This window comes from Callospermophilus lateralis, chromosome 6 (genome assembly GCF_048772815.1).
Source record: "Callospermophilus lateralis isolate mCalLat2 chromosome 6, mCalLat2.hap1, whole genome shotgun sequence".
Lineage (NCBI taxonomy): Eukaryota > Metazoa > Chordata > Mammalia > Rodentia > Sciuridae > Callospermophilus > Callospermophilus lateralis.
In genome coordinates, this window is record NC_135310.1 from 56,086,639 (window position 1) to 56,110,243 (window position 23,605).

At 34.6% G+C, this 23,605-nt stretch overlaps 1 protein-coding gene across 7 annotated transcripts in view; it reads right to left on the reverse strand.

Annotated features, from left to right (window-relative positions):
• The window catches only part of Cep57l1 (centrosomal protein 57 like 1), a 51,280-nt gene that overhangs the window by 25,956 nt on the left and 1,719 nt on the right, over window positions 1-23,605 (reverse strand). For 5 of the 7 annotated variants that reach the window (XM_076859868.1, XM_076859870.1, XM_076859863.1 and 2 more), the window contains exon 2: window positions 1,821-1,923. The exons of the other annotated variants lie outside the window; for them this stretch is intronic. The gene's annotated coding sequence lies outside the window, so the exon portion shown is untranslated. The remainder of the gene's footprint in view (window positions 1-1,820; window positions 1,924-23,605) is intronic. 7 annotated transcript variants of the gene reach the window in all.

Here is a 23,605-nt window from a genome sequence, read left to right on the forward strand (position 1 = left end):
AAAGAAAAATTTCTCCAGTTGATAATTGTAGAAATCAGTCTTTGTAGTTTGTGGATTCTGCTGATGATGCTTGTCTAACAGTGGCTGGTTAATTTATCTTTAGTGATTTCTAATTTTTAAATTTTTTTTCTGGTACTGGGGACTGAACTCAAGGTCTTGAACATGATAGGTAAGTTCTCCACCACTGGGCCACTTTGAAAGGCCAGCCCTTTCAAAGAATTTTATTTTGAGGGGCTGGGGCTGAGGCTCAGTGGCAGAGCGCTTGCCTGGCAAACATGAGGCCCTGGGTTCGATCCTCAGCACCACATAAAAATAAAATAAAGGTATTAAAAAAATCCAAAATCTATTTTTAAAAAAGTGATCAGCACTTAAAAAGAAGACATATTCCCAGGAAATTGCCCAGGCTGGCCTAAACCTGCAATCCTCCTGTCTCAGCTTTCCAGGTAGCTGGGGCTAGAACTGGGATTACAGGTATACATACCTGGCTGTGATTTCTTATTTTAAGCTTACATTTCTTTGAAAGATTCTTTTTGTCTACCACAGCCAAAGCCAAAGATGAGACAGAGTGTCTTTGTGGGTGTTTTCCGCCCCTGCTCCCTTGGATTGAACCCAGGGGGTGCTGTACCATTGAGCTATATGACCAGCCCTTCCACATTTGGCTATTATGAATAGTGCTGCTGTGAACAAATAACTAAGTGTACAAATAAATATCTTTTTTTAATCTTTTTTTTTTTAGTTGTAGATGGATAAAATACCTTTATTTTATTTTTATGTGGTGCTGAAGATAGACCCTATCTGGGGTGAATACTCTACCACTAAGCTACAACCCAGCCCACAAATAAATATCTTTTGAAGACCTTGTTTTCAGGTCTTTTGGATAAAATACCCAGAAAAGTGATTGTCTTTTTTTTTTTTTTTTGAGGTATCCTGGATTGAATCCAGGGCAGGGGTACTCTACCACTGAGCTACATCCTCAGCCCTTTTTCTGAAATTTTAAAATTTTTTAAAGATAAATCATGCTAGGCACAGTAAAGCACACTTGTGATCCCAGTGACTTGGGAAGCTGAGGAATGAGGATCACAGGTTTGAATCCAATTCAATTAGTGAGGCAATTTAGTGAGACCCTTTCTCAAAATAAAAAAATCTGGATGAATATACAAAATGAGGTATACTGTATTGATATAGTAGAATATTAGCCTTAAAAAGGAAGCAAATTCTTGCTGGGTGCAGTGCCGCATGACTTTACTTCCAGAGACTCAGGAATTGAGGCAGAAGGGCTGCAAGTTCAAGGTTAGCCTGGGCAACTAAGTGAGATCCTATCTCAAAATAAAAATAAAAAGGGCTTGAGGATGTAGTTCAGTGGTAGAGCACCCCTGGATTCAGTCTCCAGTACTGAAAAAAAAAAGGGTCGGGGAGGAGGAGCAAATTTTGACACATGTATGCTAGGTTTTCAATTTTACCAGAGAGAAAAGTTCTGAATAGTGGATGCATAACATTATATAGTAGGGGAGACAAACATGTTAAAAACATACACTGTTTCATGAGAGTGAACCCATTGAATCCTGTTTGTTTAAAAATAGAATCTTTTTCATTTGAGTCTCTTTTATGATGTTTTTCCATGATAAGATTCATATTATGTATCAGAATAAATACTGTCTCCTCAGGTTTCATATCCAGAAGCACATGATATATATCTACTAATTTTCATAGGTGATATCAATTTTAACCACCTTTAATTATTCAATTTTTATTTATATTTCCTTGCATCTTATAAGCAATCTATGGGAGAGACATTTATACCATGCAAATATCATACTTACCAAATTTTTGCTGCCTGGATTTATTATCTATTGATGCTTCTTGCCAAAAACCAGTCTTTACAATGATGATTGCAGAATGATGGCTTTTCAAATCCAGCAAGAGCTATTTTTAGAGTTAATGATAAATTGTTTTTTGATAAATTTGAATCAAAAGATCAGCATATTAAATATAATATTTGTTGCTACTATTAATGCATTTTACATGATAGTCCAACTACAACTACAACTATACATATATATATATGTATATATATATATATATATATACACACACATATACATATACAAATATACATACACACATATACATATATTAGTTATATAAATATTATTTTAAAAATATTCATTTTAGAGAAATTTGAGATGCTTACAGGATAACAATACATTGAATTTGTTATGGCACGGTCAAAGAACTTTGCTTGTACCAATCCACTAAATTGTCAAGGCAATTCTATGAGACATAACTATTAATTTCTTTGTACATGTGGCAACTAAGAAAACTTGCCCAGGGTTAGGCAGGTATTAAGCAGATAAACTGGGATTTGAATGCAGATAACCTGAATCAGTGTTCTGCCCTGAATAGAGCCATATCAATTATATAAATGAACATGGCATTTAAGAAGAATGGTTTAGAATAAAGATAAGAATTTGGAAGTTATCAATATATAAAGATGGCAGACAAAGCCACAAATATCCACTTAGCTATAGAATCTGCTTATTTCTTAAGTGTGGGCCTTCAATCATTTAGGTGGGAATACTTTGAGTATGTTTAATAAAAGTGCAGATTGCTGGGCCTCATACAGATTGACAGAAGCAGAATCTCTGGGAGTAAGGTCCAGAAATACAGAGTTTTTAAATTAACTACTCAAATCAGTTTTATGCAAATGAAAGTCTGAAGATCAACAATGAGGAATCAGCAAAGATATGTATAATATGACAGTGAGTTTATTATAAGGATAAACAATAAGAGTAAACAAATTCTGAAAATAGATAGTAAGTAAGAGTATAGGCAAATCTTTGATTTTTTGGTTTTCAAAAACATAATTTCAGCCTACTAATTGGGAACAAATTCTTACCACACACACATAATACAGCACTAATTTCTAGAATATATAAAGAACTCAAAAATCCTTAACACCAAAAAAACAAATAACCCAATCAATAAATGGGCCAAGGAACTGAACAGACACTTCTCAGAAGATATATAATCAATCAACAAATACATAAAAAAAATGTTGAACATCTTTAGCAATTAGAGAAATGCAAATCAAAACTACCCTCACCAGTCAGAATGGCAGCTATTAAGAATACAAACAATAAGTGTTGGGGTGAGGATGTAGTAGAACTGCAAATTGGTGCAGCCAATATGGAAAGTAGTATGGAGATTCCTTGGACAACTGGGAGGAACCACCATTTGACCCAGCTATCTCTCTCCTCCCTCTATACACAAAGGACTTAAAAATAGCATACTACAGGGACACAGCCACATCAATGTTTATACAGCACAATTCACAGTAGCTAAACTGTGGAACCAACCTAGATGCCCTTCAATAGATGAATGGATTAAAAAAGTGACATATATACACAATGGAATATTACTCAGCAATAAAAGAGAATAAAATCATGGCATTTGCAGGTAAATGGATGGCATTGGAGAATATAATGCTAAATTAGCCAATCCCAAAAAACCAACTGCCAAATGTTTTCTCTGATGTAAGGAGGCTGATTCATAGTAGGGTAGGGAGGGGGAGCATAGGAAGAACAGAGGAACTCTAGATAGGGCAGAGGAATGGGAGGGAAAGGGAGGGGACCATGGGGTTATAAATGATGGTGGGGGCTGGGGACGTGGCTCAAGCAGTAGCGTGCTCGCCTGGCATGTGTGCGGCCCGGGTTCGATCCTCAGCACCACATACAAACAAAGATGTTGTGCCCGCTGAAAACTAAAAAATAAATATTAAAAAAAAAAAATTCTCTTTCTCTCTCTTAAAAAAAAAAAAGAAATGATGGCGGAATGTGATGTACATTATTATCCAAAGTACATATATGAAGACATGAATTGGTGTGAATATACTTTATATACAACCAGAGATATGAAAAATTGTGCTCTATATATGTAATAAGAATTGTAATGCATTCCGCTGTCATATATAAATAATAACATTAATAAAAAAAGTATAAGTGCTAATGTAAATAACTTGAAGTTTAATGATATTTGCATATGAAAAGTAAAAAATGTGAGATCAGGTCCAATTAATTATTTTAAATTTTACACAGAATTCTAAATGTTGTCAAAATTTAAGACACATTTTATTTTTTGTTTCTGTGGCTATGTTTGATCTTCACGTCTGCTAATACTAAGCATCTAAAAGGATATGCTTCTTTGGAAAAAAAAAAAGAATATAAACAACAATAAGTGTTAGTGAGGAGGTGGGGAAAAAGGCACATTGCTTGTGGGACTGCAAATTGGTATAGCCAAAATGGAAAGCAGTATGGAGAATCCTTGGAAAACTGGGAATGGAACCACCATTTGACCCAGCTAGCTCTCTCCTCGCTCTATACACAAAGGACTTAAAAACAGCATACCACAGGAACATAGCCACATCAATGTTTATACCAGCACAATTCACAGTAGCTAAACTGTGGAACCAACCTAGATGCCCTTCAGTAGATGAATGGATAAAGAAAATGTGGAGTGTATATATGTACAACGGAATATTATTCAGCATTTAAGAGAATAAAATCATGGCATTTGCAGGTAAATGGAGAATATAATGGTAAGTTAAATTAGCCAATCCCAAAAAACCAAATGCTGAATGATTTCTCTGATTTAAGGATGCTGATTCATAATATGTGTGTGTGGGCGATTAAATGAACTTTAAATAGGGGGAAAGGGAGAAGGAAGGGATGGGGCACAGGGGTAAGAAAGAAGGTGGAATTCGATGGTCATTATTACCTAAGTATTCAATGGCCATTATTACCCTAAGTATATGTTTGAAGACACGTAGGATGTGACTACTTTGTGTACAACAAGAGATATGAAAAATTGTGTTCTATATGTGTAATCTGAATTGTAATGCATTCTATTGTCATACATAACAAATTAAAATTTAAAAAAATTTTAAAAACATAATTTCAGGGCTGGGGATGTGCCTCAGTGGTAGAGCACTTACTTGCCTAGCATGTGCAAAAGCCCCAGGTTCAATCCCCAGCTCTGCAAACAACAACAGCAACAAATAAATACATAATACACAGATATTGGTTTGCTTTTTTTTTAAGAGAGAGAGAGAGAGAGAGAGAATTTTAATACTTATTTTTTAGTTTTTCGGCGGACACAACATCTTTGTTTGTATGTGGTGCTGAGGCTCGAACCCAGGCCGCACCATGCCAGGGGAGCACGCTACCGCTTGAGCCACATCCCCAGCTCATATTGGTTTGCTTTTTAAAGTAAGAAATAATAAAACAGACTATTAAAAACTATAAAATTCTTCTCATCAGATTTAACCATTTTTATAATTTCTCTAAGAATAAAAAGTACCATTCGTTAAAGGAAAAAAGAAAAACATGAACAAGATCACACCACTCATACTTGTACTCTGGAGTCCACATAAAAGCTTCTAAACTCCTAGAACTTTGAGAAATAGACTGCAAAGACTTCCACAGGCCCCAGTAGCTATCCAGACACAACAGGGTAAAGAACAACTTTGTTCCTGCCAAGGATCACGATTTAAGACCCTACTCTGACACCTGGTATTCCTTCTTTAATTCACACATCACTAACAATTCTTTCATCATATCCACAGTATCCTAGCTCTTTTTAAGGAAAATTAATCCCTTCTTAACAATCCCACAGTGAAAAGAAATAAAATTCCTGTAGCACTTTTATAATTTTCCAGAAATGGTATATTCCTAATTCAAACATACATTTCTTATATTTTCCAAGGGTAATATAAAGCACCGCCCAAATTATACATCATAGTTGCTCTGGGATCCTATAAAACTGAAAATTTCATTGTCTAATAAGCATAACACTCAAATTAATTGCTAAAGGATTAAAATTGCTTTGAAGTAAAAATAAGTACCAAATGACCACTGCCAGGGAGTTCTTAATTCAAATATGTGGCTTACAAAAACCAGCTAGTTATACAATCACTGCTAACTTTTCCCTGCTTGTAATGGAATGGAGACCCTCAGAATCCCCATCAGAGGAAAGTCCTGTCTACAGCAATTTAAATAAGAATTCTAATTGGCTGGGTGCAGTGGAGCCCACAATTCCAGCACCTGGGGAGGCTGAGGCAGAGGATTTAACAATTTAAATTGCTCAAATTTAAACAATTTTAATAGTTCAAAACAATTTAGTGAGGCACTAAGCAACACAGAGAGACCCTGTTTCAGAATAAAATATAAAAAAGGTCTGGGGATGTGGCTCAGTGATTAAGCACTCATGGGTTCAATCCTGGGTACAAAAAAACATGTAATCAGCTTCCATTCTTGCTACTTACTTTCTGCCAGAGTACCTCTTTCACACAGAAAAGCTGTGTCCTCCCCAGGGGTGAATGTATACTTTTGTATCTATGTATATAAGTATAGGGATTTTCAAAGACTAGAAAGTGAATTAATGTTTCTGACATCCTTATATATGTTACAATTTCTTTCTCACAGAAAGGAATACTGGTTTTATAGTGCTACTGCTTTCCTAACTACATGTAACAACATTGCTTCTATGTGGATCTGTGGAAAATCTATGCAGAGTGTCAACCTGTCAATGTCAACCTACTTAATAATTCTTAATATGAAATCTGTTAGTGTAATTTGTACACTATATAATATTTAAGAATTTTTAAATGGCCCATAATCCCATTATATGGAAACCTTTGTTAACATGTGAAAAAAATAACGCAATATATCTAAAAATAACAAAACAGCACAGAAATCCATAAAACAAAAAGTAAAAAATGTTCTATTCCTGGGGCTGGGGTTATGGCTCAGCAGTAGAGCGCTCGCCTAGCACGTGCAAGGTGCTAGGTTTGGTCCTCAGCACCACATAAAAATAAATAAATAAAATACAGGTATTGTGTCCAACTACAACATATGTGTGTATGTGTGTGTGTGTGTTCTATTCCTGGCCAGCTTTCCCCTCTCTGAAAATGACCATTATTGACAATTCACAAGAACATAAAATTATTTATATACCTAAGCAAAACAGCAATTATTCATATACCTAAGCACTTTTCTTTTGGTGACTCTTCTGTCATATATAATCAGAAGGCAATGCAGGAAAAGTTTTTTCAGATTCTAGAATCATGGCAATATTTTCAATTAAGGCACCACTGACTGATTCCTTACCATTATATCTCTTTGGGCTATTGCTAACTCTCTTGGATAAAGGGTTGATGAACTAATTCTTTTCTCATGCATTTTCCTCATCATGTTTATGGATTTGGGGACAGGAATGAATCTGCATGATTCCAAAAAGGGATATGACATAATGGAAAGGGCTCTGGATTAAATCAGAAGACCTGGGTTCTTTCCTGTTTCTGACACTTCTATGGAATGTAATCTTAAGTCATTTCCTTTCTTTTGGCTCTGAAAATATAAAATATTATATAAATATACAGTGGTAGAAATAGCAGTGATGATAAACTCTTTACCATTCTTTTCTGGGAGTTTCAGTTTTCTTAGAATTTAGTCTTTGACAATATTAATCTGACATAAATCCTTCTCTTCCTTCCTTAATAATTCAATTTCCTGTATTTCTCCAATTTCCCTAATTCTTCTGAATTGTCAGGTTTCCATTCCCCTAATAAACAATGTAATCCCTCTTTAAAATTATACACATAAAAATTATATGTACATATAATTGTATACGTACAAATATGTACATATATGTATATGTATTTTCTTGACACTAAATTATTCCTGTAGATTTTATAAGTTTACACTTCTAGAAATATTACCTTTTGGGCTTTTGTTCATATAATGCTTTTTCTTACTTCCATTTTCCCTAATGAGCAAATGTACCTATAACCTATATTACCTATATTATTTTACAAAGCGGCATAGCATAATGATTAAAGGGCAGGCACTGCAGCAAGACTCCTGGGGAATGAATCCTGGACGATCCTCAGCAAGTTTCCTCCTAAGATAAGAATAAGATTATTGGCCTATTTCAAAGAATTATATAAATGAATGAACATAAAGTAGTGAAATAGAAGTTGGGTGTACTGGTGCCTGGCTGTAATCCTAGCAGTTCAGGAGTTTATGAGGCAGGAGGATCAAAAGTTCCAAACCAGCCTCAGCAACTCAGTGAGGCCCTAAGCAATTTAGAGAAACCCTTTCTCAAAAATAAAATAAAAAGGGGGTGTTGCTGGGGATGTGGCTCAGTGGTTAAGCACCCTTGGCTCAATTCCTGGTACAAAAAAAAAAAAAAAAAAGTATTGGAATAGAGCTTGGTACATGATAGGCACTCAATAAATTTTAGTTATCTATTACAGGTTGAACATTCCAATTCTGAAATGCTTCAAAATATGACAGTTTCTTATGTTGATGCTCAAAACATTTTGGATTTTTAAATTAAGATTACTGAACTGGTAAAATCTATGCAAACATTCCAAAACCTGAAAACCTGAAATCTGAAACACAGGTGGTCCCAAACATTTTGGATAAGGGATACTCTACCTGTGTTGATATTTTAAAAATCTGTATAGTTTGGATAGTATATCCAAAGTTTTATCATTAAAATTACTGACATGCCTAATGATACTGAAAAACCATAACCCCCCTACCCCGCAAAAAAAACTCTTCTAAATTATCAAAAACTAAATTAGAACTGAGGGAACAACAAAAACAAAACAAAACAAAACAAAATCTTCCCTGGGCGAAATAAAAACAAAATAAATGCTAAATTAATGCCATTATTAATCTTAATATTATATCATACTATAATCCTACTAACTCCAACAGGTAAGCAATAAATGGTATATGAGATGGCTTCAAAAAGTAGAGCACTCAATTGCCCACCATATTTAATATTTACCTACTTATGGTAATTTTACACTGTTACTGCACAAACTCAATTTTTTTATGTTCTGAGAACTTGGGATGGAACTCAGAGGAGCTATACTACTGAGATATATCCCCAGTCCCTTTTATTTTTTATTTTGGGACATGGTCTCACTAAGTTGTCCAGGCTAGCCTTGAACTTCTGAGGCCTTCTGCCTCAGCCTCTACAGTTGCTGGAATTACAGGTGTGCACCACCAGACCAGCTTGTAAATTTAATTTTTATACTTAATGCCTTCTCTAGGCCCAGCTCTTCTTAAGTAATAATAACAATTTGTTCTTTCTTTCTGCCCAAGATGGTAATTTATTTTTTATCAAGTACTATCATTTTTCTGAATTTTAAGAGTTCATATCTATTTGAATGTCCTAAAGGTGCCTCAAATTCATATCTTTTTAAAAAATTTTTTAAAATATTTATTTTTTAGTTTTCTTTGTTTGTATGTGGTGCTCAAGATCGAACCCGGGCCGCATGCGTGCCAGGTGAGCGCGCTACTGCTTGAGCCACATCCCCAGCCCTCAAATTTATATTTTAAATAACATACCATCTTTCCCCTAAAAACTGTTTTGCAGCTAGGCACAGTGGCACATGCCTGTAACCTGAGCAGCTTGGGAGGCTGTGGCAGGAGGCTCACAAATTTGAGGTCACCCTTGGCAAATGAGTGAGATTCTGTCTCAGAATACAAAATAAAAAGCACTAGGGGTACAGCTCAGTGGAAGAATGCCCCTAGGTTCAATCCCCAGTATTAAAAAGCAGCACAACAACAACAACAAAATAAAATAAATAAATAAATGAATGAATGTATATTTTGCTTCTGTGATCTTTTTTTCTTTTCTTTTTTTTTTTTTTTAGTTGTTGATAGACCTTTATTTTATTTATTAATATATGGTGGTGCTGAGAATCGAACCCAGTGCCTCACACATGCCAGGCAAGTAAGCTACCACTGAGCCCCCCTTAGCCTTGCTTCTGTAATCTCAATCTCACCTAACAGCATTAGCTCCCTACTCCCCAATCCTCAAATCCTGAGGCTTTCAAGCATAAAACACTTCTTGAATCACCTATCCTCTTCCATCCTTACCATCACTGACTAGGCATTCATCATGGATCGCCTGACTATTACAATGGCCTCTGAAAAGATTTTCCTCCTACTAATTGTCTTACAAAACTTTCCATGATTGTACCTCTAGAGTACTCTAATATTGCAATCCAGTTATGTCATTCCAATGCTTAAAACTCTTCAGTGACTGCTCAGTGCCTTCAGAATAAAGTCCAAGTACCTTCTTGGGGGCACATAGATCTATTCTCTATGTATCTAATTCTTCTCTCCTTCTCCTACTAAGTTAACACATTTCTAGTGTTCTATTGTTCTCTCCTCCTGAAATATTCTTACCCACCTTGTAAGACAAAGATTATCCATTAATCTATTCATGAAGTTTTCCCTTTCCTGGCTCCCCGTGCCTGAGCTAACACTCCTCTGTGCAAATCCATATGCTTGCTTAACACACTACATTGAAGTAATCGGTTTATGTCTTTCCCATTAAAGTGCAAGCCTTGAGAACAGGGATCAAGTTTTGCTCATTTTTATAAACTCAGCAAACCTAAATGCTTGCTTAACTGGATGATTAAAAGTCATGCAAGTTTTGGATTGGGCAGAGGGAAATGAGAGGAGGGGAGGAGGTACAGGGGTGGGAAAGATGGTACAATGAGACAGACATTATTAACCTATGTACACGTATGATTGCATGAATGGTGACTTTGCATGGTGAATTACCAGAGAAATGAAAAGTTGTGCTCCATTTGTGTACAATGAGTCAAAATGCATTCTATTGCCACAAATAACAAATTGGAAAAATAAAAAAGATTCAAGATCAAAGTTAAAGTTACTTAAATTAATTATTATTTTTATTATGGCTTGATTAGCAATTTATTATAGAGGTTAATTATTTTGTTTCTCTTGGTATTCAATTTTGTTTTATTTTTGTCAATATTGTTGATTTAACCTTATTTTGAGGATGGATAAAAAAAATGTGTTTGTGAAATTCAAAATAATAAAACAGCCTACTTCTAGAAGGAAAAAAAAAAAGGCATGCAGAGCTCCAAGATAATCTTACAGAAAAGTCATCTCAGTATAAGGTAAAAGGAGAGATCTGTCATTCAGATCAGAGAGGGTTCTAGCTACTGACAGTAGTATCTGAATTATTCTGTAAAAGCAGCAACACAAACACCTAGCTTTGTCTAACACTGCTTTCCTTGGAATTGACAGTTACAAATTCATAATTCTAGTTCTTTTTTTTTCCATCTTTATTTATTTATTTTTATGTGGTGCTGAGGATCGAACCCAGTGCCTCAATGTGTGAGGCAAGCGCTCTACCACTGAGTTATAGCCCCAGCCCCTCTAGTTCTTATAGTAAGCTGCAGTGTCTTAACAACACTCAATTTTGACCCACATATTTGAGGTAAACAACTGTTCTGAAGGGCTAAAGTAATCTACTGATGGACAGAAATGTTGACAGGCTGATCTGCAAAGAGACACCATTAAGCCCTCACTTTTTTTTTTTTTTTTTTCAAACTAGACTTGCTGGCACAGCTGTTAAGGTCTTAACATGAGAAATAGCATATGTTGTTAAGTAGCACAGAGGGCAAAATGATAAAGCCCAAGTTTTCTGCTCAGTTCAAATAGAAGCTTAATTAAGTTGATCAAAATACACTTTACTTAAATGTACCTACAAAAAATGATATTAATCTTCTCTTAAGTGTTCTAGTTCTTCATTGGTTTCTAATGTTCCTACTTTATTTAGAGCTGACTGTTGCAGATGCCGAAAGTGCTGCAGTCCTTCCAATGTACACATTAGTAGACAAAATAGAAAAGGCTCTCTGAGAACTAGGCACAGTAGTGCACACCTATAGTCCCGGCTTATTCAGAGGGCTGAGGTCAGGAATCGATAAACAGAGATCACTTTGAGCCAGGAATTCATGGTCAGCCTGGGCAAGATAGTAAGAGTCTATCTCAAAACAAATAAACAACAAAAACAAACCTAATGAAGCTCTATGTTTAGAGCCTACTTATAGAAGAATAAGGTATAGCCAAAAAGTATAGCCAAAGGCATTCATAGTGATAAGTTCAATCATAGATAATTCACATATAAATGAATGCTGTCTATAGTTTTTTAAATTATATGATATTTGTTTTTTTCTTGGTTTGTTTTGATAAACAAACCAAGTTTCTCTTGGTATTCAATTTTGTTTTATTTTGTCAACATTGTTGATTTAACCTTATTTTGAGGATGGGTAAAAAAATGTGTTTGTGAAATTCTAAATGTTCTAGTTCTTCATTGGTTTTTAATGTTCCACTAAGCACTTGTATTGGTTAGCCCATCCACTGTCAGTATGTGCACTCAGGGAATGTACATTTCTTCTAATTTTGTCTTAAAATAGTATTAAGAAAGTAAATTTGATAACTTTTTAAAAAATGTGAACCCAAAGATAGGGAACATTGGATTGTCCACCACATGTAGTACCTAGGGACTTCAGTCTGAATCCTGGCTTTGGTATTTCTTAGACATGTGACTTTAGCTAACTCAATCATTTTGTCTGTTTCTAATAATGGTAGTAATAGTAATGGCACTTTTTAATGTTGTTGATGTGTAAAAGCTTTGTAAATGATAATACTTTTCAAGTGCTAGTGGGAATTTTTAGATTTTGTCTTTTAGGACAGATATGATGAGTAAAGTCCCTAGAATTTCACAAACACATTTTTTACCCATCCTTTTCATTTCTTGGAGTTAAACCTATGGATGCTTTACTATTGAATTATATCCTTAGCCTTTTTTTAAAAATTATTTTTATACAGGGTTTCACTAAGTTGCTCAGGGCCTTGCAAAGTTGCCCAGGCTGGTCTTGAACTCGCAATCCCCCTGTCTGAACCTTCCAAGTATCTGTAATTATAAGCATGTGCCACTAAGCCTGGGTTAGAAATAGGTTCAACAACAACAACAAATATCTATCAATCAAGATATTAATTCCTTATTACAAAAGGAATACAGGCTCCTTCTTAAAATTTGGAAATTGTACTACAGTATAAAAATAAAAACATAAAAATCATTATAAAAATCTATCAATTTGAGGTTATTAAAATATTGTTAATATTTTAATTTATATTAATTCATTCTTTTGTTATTTTAACAAAAGTTAGGATTATAACATGTTTGTCTCAATTGCTTTTCTATTTAATAATACACGATAGATGTTATCATGTATCATTATTCTTTTAAACAAATTTTTAAATGGCAGTACATAAATGTTTATGTAAAATTTTCATTAAATTACTTTAGAAATTATATTGTTAGGTCAAACATAGTTTTAATGCTTCTGATATTTATTGTCCAGCTATCATAATGTCAGAAACTTTTAAATTAACCCATTACTGAATTTTTTTTTTAAAGAGAGAGAGAGAGAATTTTTTTTAATATTTATTTTCTAGTTTTCGGTGGACACAACATCTTTATTTGTACATGGTGCTGAGGATCGAACCCAGGGCCGCGCACATGCCAGGCAAGCACGCTACTGCTTGAGCCATATCCCCAGCCCATTACTGCAATTTTTTAGGACTTAGACAAAAGTCCTAATTCTTACCATGTCCTGGAGACTAATTCTCCCGCCAATAATACTCTCTTTAAACAAATTTCTCTTGGTTACTTGTTCTCAAAAGCTTTATGACAAACCTAGAAAAAGCAAAATGTACAAATAACCCTTCATATCTGTCCTAAAAGACAAAATCTAAAAATTCCCACTAGCACTTGAAAAGTATTATCATTTACAAAGCTTTTACACATCAACAACATTAAAAAATGCCATTACTATTACTACCATTATTAGAAACAGACAAAATAACTGTTAGCTAAAGTCACATGTCTAAGAAATACCAAAGCCAGGATTCAGACTGAAGTTCCTAGGTACTACATGTGGTGGACAATCCAATGTTCCCTCCCTATCTTTGGGTTCACTTTTTTTAAAAAGTTATCAAATTTACTTTTTACTATTTTAAGACAAAATTAGAAGAAATGTACATTCCCTGAGTGCACATACTGACAGTGGATGGGCTAACCAATACAAGTGCTCAGTGGAAACTGCCAACTGTCCCCACCACCCAGCTCGTGCCCAGTGGGCAGTGGCCAGAGCCCGAGTGCCAAGAGAACCTGTACAGGGGAGGTAGAGCCGCTGCCACAGGGCTTCCGGATGGAGAATGGGGAGACGGCAAGTCACCCAGTGCTGGGTAGTGCAGGTATAACCTCCCGTGCCTGCAGAGATGCGGCTTATCTCTTAGGACAAGATGTTGATAGCAGGCAAAGGGGCATGGTGGGGCCTGGGGACAGGGTTGGTGGTTTACTCCTGTTCATTTATGGAATCTTCCAGAGCCTTGGTTTGCACAGGGTAGATGCCCACAAAAGAGTTTCTTAACCAGAATAAAACAAAAACAAACAAAAATTGCTCAATAGCAGACAGATGCAGTTTAAAGTTAACATATTCCACACAGAGAGAAGCACGTATGACTGAGCATAATTCAATTTGTAAATTTTTTAAAGAAAATAAACATTACAACTATTAGAACTGTTTTTACCTATAGATAGACCTACTGCAGAGATCACAACTGAGAAAAACATAAAACACTTAAAAAGAAGAACACTCTGGGGAAACTATCTTCTCCTTAAAAAGAAAAAAAAAAAAAAAAAGCAAGCCAGATGTAGCAGCACATGCCTGTAATACTGGTGACTTGGAAGGCTGAGGCAGAAGGATCACAAGTTTGAGGGCAGCCTCAGCAATTTAGCAAGGCCTCAAGTAACTCACTGAGACCCTGTCTCAAAATTTTAAAAACAATGCATAAAAAGAGCTGGAGGAGGGGGTGCTGGTGCAAGCCTATAATCCCAGTGACTTGGGAGGCTGAGGCAGAGGATCACAAGCTCAAGACTAGATGCAGGAATGTTAGCAGAGACCCTGTCTCAAACTTTTTTTTAAAAAAAGGCTGGGAATGTGACTCACTGGTTAAGCAACCGCAAGGGTTCAATCTCTGGTACCAAAAAAAAAAAAAAAAAGGAACTGGGAATGGAGCTCAGTGGTTTATCCCCCAGAAGTCTCCCCCAAAAGCAAACATCTATTTTCTCCATTTCTCTTTTCCATCCATTAATATCCAAAATTTCCTCTAACAAAAAATAAAAAATTAATAGCAGATAGTTTTGATATTGGTAATTTTTAACTTTTAAAAAGCTATCACCTATTTTAATTTAACATTATTTTAATGTATTTATTAATTAGTTTATGATTTAATGTAGTGCTTTAACACATACAGATTTATTTTAGCAATTTCTGCACACAATTGCCCTCCCTAAAGTTCCCTACAAGGGCATCTTACTCATTAATATTCAGTAAGCATATGTTATTCTTAATTCAATTAATGTAGTAGAAAGACATTTTTTAAAAGTACATCTAAGTCTACCTATGCATGGTGGTACCATATGTAATCCCAGCACCTTAGGAGTTTGAGGCAGAAAGATTGTAACTTAGAGGCCAACCTGGGCAATTTAGAGAGACCCTGTCTCAAAAAAGAGGGGGAGGGTTGGAGATATAGTTCAGTGATAAAATGTCCCTGGGTTCAATCCCCAATACTTTAGGGGGTGGGAGGGGGCAGATGGATATGAAAACTGGGCTAAGGATATAGCTCAGTGGTACAGTGGTTGTCTAGCACATGCAAGCCACCGAGTTTGATATCCAGCACCACAAACAAAAAACCCCAATCATTTAATACTTAAAAATTATAGATTTCATTAAGGATTCATACTATTAAATTATATTTACCCAAACTAGAATTCTAGTGTCATAGAATGTTAGAGTTACCTCCTAAATTGATTTCTAGGCAAATAAATTTGGGGAAATGGATAAACAAAATTTAACCAGTTTCCTTATTAGCAAGCCTTGTCAGTATCTTTAATATGCTTCTATTACTATGAATTTCTAAAACACAGATAGAACATTCATTTCCTAAACTTTTTGCAACAGAAACCTTTCTTGAGGATCCTGTTGAGAGATCAGCATTCCACAGAACAGACTTACACTCTTCAGTGCAGCTCTATATAGAAGACTACTATCAAGACAGGGATGAAAAAAAAAAAAAATCAATCAATCTATCTATCTATATATATAACATATATATATATATAACATATCTATATATGTATGATAAAAAAGAAATAACACTTTATTGTAGAAATAATAAATTGTCTAAAGCATTCTTGTTTGTGGCATACTACATGAAAAATTCCTACTTCGAATAAGGGACTGTCCTATTTTAAAAAGATTAAAAATTGTATTTTTCAATAATTTAAGCTCACTTTGTTTAGTAAATAACATCTCTGGTCTATCTACTTGACTGAATCATGATAATATAGCCAAATTATTTGGTAGCTTCTACAACATTTTCAATTAACACACAAAAAAACCCCCTATCACTGGAGGGTTCATAGATGAGACAATGAAACTGAGCAAAAGATTCAAACAAATTGTACAAAAGTATTTTGGAGGAAAAAAATTGAATTTGTCTCTTAAATTTTCTATATTAATAATGATTTAAATATATATACAAATATATTATTTAATAACATCATCTATTATTAATACCATCATCTGTTCCACTTAATAACATATCATTTAATAACATTATCTGTTAATAATACCATCATCTGTTCCTTTCTGAAGAGAAGAATTTAAAAAAATTGCAATTAGGACAAAGTGAGGAAAATATAGAACATTAAACATCACAGTCTTTATATGCTCGGTGTCAGAGACTCCTCCCAAACTCTACTGCTCACTGTTAGGACTTTACATTTGGATTCATTGATGTTATGATGAAAACACTAACTTATAACTAGTTATGTGATCTTGTTCTAATTAGTATATTAAACTCTCCATAGCTTCATCTACATCTATTAGTTAAAGCGTTAAGTCATCTTGAAGTTCTTGTCCATTTATAAAAGTTCTAACAAAGGCAAACTTTCAAATATGGCGAACTTTTACTGCTGTTTTTGCCAAACTCTGAATTCTAAACCTTGCAAACAAGTTTTGTCTTCACTAGAATATCTTTAGGAGTATCTTGATGATCTCAACCTAGACAACCATTAAATGCCAATCTAAAAAAGTAAAAAACAAACAAACAAACAAACAAAAAAACCCACACACAATTTCTATAATTTCAACAAGTAGTTGAAATGCTTGCATTTAAGAAAAACTTGCAAATAACTGTTAAATTTACATACAAGAAGGAAAATATTGTATTTTACAATATGAAAAGCTCCAATTGTCCGGGAATAGTGGCACATGCCTCTGTACCCTAGTGATAGAGGCTGAGTCAGGAGGATCTAAATAAAGTTCAAGGCTAGCCTCAGCAATTTAGTGAATCACTAAGCAACTTAGTCCATCAGGTTAGGGATGAGGCTCAGTGGATAAGCACCCATGGGTTTAATCCCTGATACCTAAATAAATGAATCCCCCTAGGCTGGCCTTGAACTTGTGATTCTACTGCCTCAACCTCCCAAATCTATGGGCTTTTAGGCTTGCAGCACCACCAGGTTGGAGTTAGGTTTTCTTACATGTTTAAAATGATTAAGAAAATTAGATTTATTAAATGTAGAAGTCTAATTTACTGAATTCACAAAAGTTACTTACTAAGGAAGACATTGCATATTAAGTTTGCAAATCAGCCCTGATGATTGTTTCAAGTATTGGAGAAAATATGATAGGCTAAACTGAAAAAAAAAAAGTTTTTCATTTTAAAATAGTTTAAAATGAATAAGGAATTTACATGTGTATGTTCTAGTCCATTTGAATATTCAGACTTTTAGACTGATAAGTTAACCAAACATGAATCCAAAAGTCAAAATTCTTATTTCCATGGAGAAAGTATTAGACCTAAAAACAGACCTAGTAAAATTTGTAAGTTAAATTCAAAGGCTTAGGAAAAAATATGTTTAAAAAAATAACTTTAATGAATTGAAAACTAAATAAACTAAAAATACTCCTTTTCAAGAATAAAAATCTATCTCAGATAATAAAAACACCAATTGACAATAAGGATGCCCACTATTTAACATTATTAGTACTATTTAATACTGAACTAGAGATTTTGATAAACTGATAAAACATAAAAAACAAATGTATAAGAGTGTAAACAAGCTTGTAATTCCAGTAATTCAGGAGGCTGAGGTAGGAAGACTGCAAGATGGAGGCCAGCTTGGGCAATTTAGCAAGATTCTGTCTCAAAACAAAAAATAAAAAGGGCTGGGGATCTAGCTATATGGTAGAGTGCTTCTGGATTCTATCCCCAGAACATTATAATGATGATGATAATGTAGTAAAAGGAACTAACAAAAATTTTAACTGGAGGAAATATGACCATCTAAATACACTGTATAACATAGCATAGAAAATCGTCTAGAAAATGTAATTTTGAAATGTATATTCACACAACAGGGTCAGAACTATAGGAATCATAGGAATAATAACAAAAATCTTTAAGATCTTTGTGAACAAGAACAAGGAGACATACTGCTCTACTAGTTGTTAAGATTTATTATAGCCCTTTAGGATTAAAATAGTGGTCCAAAATGAGAAAAAGATATCCACAGAACAGAAAAGTCAGTTCAGAAATAGACTCTCATAAATGTGGGAATTTGGTATATGAAAAAGAAGGCATTTTTTTAAAAAATTATTTTTTAGTTGTAGTTGAACATGATACCTTTATTTTATTTATTTATTTTTACGTGGTGCTGAGGAGCGAACCAGGGGCTCGCACAAGCTAGGCAAGTGCTCAACCGCTGAGCCACAACCTCAGCCCAAGAGGGCATTTTTAAGAGGGAGCAAATTGGCTATTCACAATTTGTGCCAAGATACCAAGTTATCCACATTATAAAAAATAAACATATATCTCTACTTCATGTCAAACATAAAAATATATTCCAACTATATTGACCGTCTACATGTGATTAACTATATTAAAGTTTACTATAAAACAACTTATAAAACAAATCCACCATTGACAAAATTTTTAAAAAGCAAAATACACAGCAACGTTTTAGAAATTCAGAAACAACTTTTCTACAAATCATTAAGAAAAACACAATTAATAAAATGATAAAAGGTGTTAAGAGAGAGAAAACATCAAGTGTTTTTTTTTTTTTAATGTGGCAATGAGGATCGAATCCAATGCCTTACTCAAACGAGGCAAACGCTCAACCACTGAGCTACAACCCCAGCCCAACATCAACTGATTAAAAACAAAACATAACAAAACACTTCACTAAATCAGAAAAACACGAATTAAAACAAACAGGGATGGTGGCTCATGCCATTGCTTCTGTCTAGGAATTCAGAGGCCAGCCTTAGCAACATGGTTAAGACCCCATCTCTAAAAATAAACAACTTAAAAAAAAAAATAAGGAAGTATTTCACATCCATTAGATTGATAAAATCTTAAAAAGAAGGCTGTTTTGTTTTTTTTTAAAGAGAGAGTGAGAGAGGAGAGAGAGAGGAGAGAGAGAGAGAGAGAGAGAGAGAGAGAGAGAGAGAGAATTTTTTAAATATTTTTTTTAGTTATCAGCGGACACAACATCTTTGTTTGTATGTGGTGCTGAGAATCGAACCCGGGCCGCAAGCATGCCAGGCGAGCGTGCTACCACTTGAGCCACATCCCCAGCCCCCAAAAGAAGGCTGTTGAAGTGAAGCTTTGGCAAGGAGGTCGCAAGATGAAAATTTCCACTAACTGCTGCTGGGAGTGTAAACTGGTATGAAATTCTGGAAGACTATTTGAAAACTGTGATGCTGTATGTATCCTGTAACTCAGTAATTACACTTTTCAGTATTTATAAGTGAACCATAGAGAAAATGGCACATGTTCACTGGAGATATGTAGAATGATGTTCATTGTAGTACTGGTTACAACTGAAAAAAAAAAAAAGTTACCTAAACACACATTAATCAAGACTAAATAAGTAGATTGTTTCATCTTCATACAGTGAAATACCATACAGTAGCTAAAATTTTTAAAAACTAGCTATAAAATAGCAATATAAACTCTGAAAATATACTCTTGAGTGAGAAAAAGTAAGTTACAGAATGATAAGTATAGTTAGATGTCTTCTATGTAAATTTTTTTAAAACACGAAGACATTACTATGCAAAGGATAATTTCATAACACATTACTTTTTTTCAATGAAATGAAGCAAAATGTTAAGACCTGTTCATTCCAGAGGTATTATTATGTTATTGTGGGTTTTTGTGGCTTCTGTTGTTGTTTAGAATAATTAATGTTTTTTAATGACAAAATTTTGTTATCCCTATATATATGTATATATGTATATAGTTGTTTAGAATAATTAATGTTTTTAATGACAAAATCTTGCTATCCATATATATATATATATATATATATATATGTGTGTGTATATGTATATGCTTGTATATATACAGTCACATAAAACGTGGATAAGGGAAATAATTAGAAAAACAAGGATAAAATCAGAAGTAAAAGGTTTATAAAATTCATGTCATAAATTGTTGAGTTGGCTCAACATATCTTAAAAGAAAGGCAAAATGAATATGGACTTAGTGATTATTGCTGTCAAAAAATGTATCCATTAACATGGCAGAAATACTGGAGGAATTTAGATATTCAAAATACACTATAACATGGAAACACTAAAGAGAAAAAATGGAGAATTATTAGTAAAGTTGATTTAAGTGATTTATTGATTTATTCTGAAAGATAGAAGGAAAACATGAAAAAAAGAGAACTGTATTTTGAGAACAGTATGCATGAGTGTTTCAAAAAGTAGGCTTTTGAAAGTCTCAAATGAACATCACTTAATTCAATCTTGTGAAGATCTTATTTTTTTAAAGAAAAACTTAAAAATAAAATCTAAAATTTCAAAATTTAAGAGCAAATCTATATGATTCACTTGGGCAACACAAAGATATTCATATAATACTTAGTTGACATTGACAAAACATTTTTCAACAAGCCAAAAGAAGAAAAACCAAGGACACATTTGGAGGCAAAGGTACTTGCGTTACTAAATGATAAATAATTAGAATAATTTTCTTAAAAATTGAAGTTAGCCATTATAGAAGGAAATACTTCAAGTTCTGATAGCTTCAGTGTTTTATTATATTTTCTATTAGGGAGAAACAACAGGTAGGTTTTTGCAACCCTGTATGAAGAGGAAAATACTAGCAAATAAGTAGCAATGTAGACAAATAACAAGATAATTGACTTGGAGAATAATACTCCTAAATGAAGGAAGTGTCCTTGACTAATCATTTGCACTAGAGCACTCAGTAGATAATAGAAAGGCAGCCCTGAAATGGAACTGTTAGTTCTGTATCCTGATGTGTTCTGGATAAAGGCTGTCCCTGGCTTTTTCCCTAGGCAGACTTCAAACCTCTTTCCCAAGGAAAAGTTTTAAAGAATGACACTTAATATAACTGTAAAGATTCTGTATACTAGTTTTTTTCTTTTCACAGTTTTTTTAACCTTTTAATATTAGTTATCAAAGCAATTAATAATTTCAGATCTAGTAAAAAATTCATCAATAAAAATTTAAATCTAGGAATAGACCTGATACTGTTACAAAAAATTAACTCAAAAAATGGACCACAAACCAATATGTAAATGATAAAAACGTAAAACTTGAAGAAGATAACAAATGAGAAAATCTAGTTGACCCTGGGTATGGAAATGAGTTTTATTTTTTTAGGTAATTAATTTATTTAGATACACTAGATTGAACCCAGAGGCATTTTAGTACTGTACTACATTCCCAGCCATTTATTATTTTTATTTTTAATGTTTTGGTACTAGGGATTGAACCTAGAGGTGCTTTACCACTGAGCTACATCACCAGCATTTTTTTTTTTTTTTTTTTTTGAGACAGGATCTTGCTAAATTGATGAGGTTGGTCTTGAACTTGTAATCCTCCTGCCTCAGCCTCCCTAGTCTCTGGGATTATTGTTGGGAAAACATAACGGTGGCAGCACCCCAGAAAAATAAAAAAACCCAACATGGCGTCTAACAACCCTCTTTCTCCTCTTTGTTTCTTTCACTGGCACGAAACGTTCCCACCCGCGCCAATGTTCAAACCCTGCTGGTGGGAAGCCTTAGCCCCAATTAGAATTAACTTCTTGGGCTCCGGAACTGACATATGGAAGAGCTTGCCAATAAACGGGCGACCTGTTATCTACCTCAGCCCTGCTACCTCTCCTTAGACCTATGTAAACACACAGCCTTTTGTAATAAAGTGGAAACCTCTTTGGTGATCTGTGTTGTGTGGTGTGGTGTCTTCCAGTCTTACAATTATAGGTGGGTACTATCACATCTGGCTTATATTTTATTTTAAGACAGGGTCTTACTAAATTGCACAGGCTAGCCTCAAACTTGGGATCCTCCTGCCTTACCCTGCAGAGTTGGAATTATAGGTATGTGCCCCGTCCCACCATAGTTGGTGACTTCAGATGCAACAATAAGAAAACATTATCCATGAATGAAGAAACTGATAAATTGGACTTCGTTAAAATTAAAAACTTCTGCTTTACAAAGGACACTGCTATGAGAATGAAAAAACAAGCCACAGATTTGGAGAAAATATTAACAATAAAGGACTTGTACCAAAAATACAAAAATAACTCTTAAAACTCAACAATAAGAAAACAACCCAAATAAAGTGGGCAAAGGGCAGTTGGGAGTGGTGGTGTACTGTGCACCTGTAATTCTGGAGGCTGAGTCAAGAGGATCCCAAGTTGGAGACCAACCTCAGAAATTTTTTAAAAATTTTTTTTAGTTGTGGTTGGTACAATATCTTTTTTTTATTTGTTTTTATGTGGTTCTGAGGACCGAACCTAGTACCTCACATGTGCAAGGCAAGTGCTCTACCACTGAGCTATAGCTCCAGCCCCCAACCTCAGAAATTTAGTGAGGCCCTAAGCAACTTAGCCAAACCTGTCTCAAATAAATAAATAAAGGGTTGGGGATGTGGCTCAGTGGTTAAATGCCCTTCAGTTCAATCCTTGGTACCAAAACCAAACAAAAACAAAAACAAAAGAACAAAAAGTAGGTGCCAGGAGCCATCTGTGAACTGTGTGTGAACTAAAATCGGGATGGAAGCATTTGGGTAGGAAATTCTGGTGTCTGGGAACTCACAGCAGCACTCCTGCTGGTGAGACTGCCCAATACATTGAATTCCTATCCAGCACTGCCACAAGTTCCATACAGCAGGAGAGATGGGGTGACCTGCTAGAGCTACAGGGCCACACAGACTCTTAGAGATGGGTGTGGCTTGCGAAGATGCCAATCAACCTGCTGACTGCAATTCACCATGAAGCAAGGGGAAGGGAAGCAAATTAAAACAATAATGGAATACTATTATATATCTATCAGAGTGGCTAAAATCTAAAACATTTACAACACCAAATCCTGGAAAAGATGTAGAGCAACAGAAACTCCTAATCACTAAGGGTGGGACTACTCAATGGTACAGGTACTTAGGCAGTTATTCTTTTCCTTTTTGTGGAACTTGTGATTAAACCCAGGGCCTCATGCATGCTAGGCAAGTGCTCTACTGCTGAATCACACCCCTAGTCCCAGTTGAGCTTCTTAACAAACTGAACATAGGTGGGAAGTGGTGGCACATGCC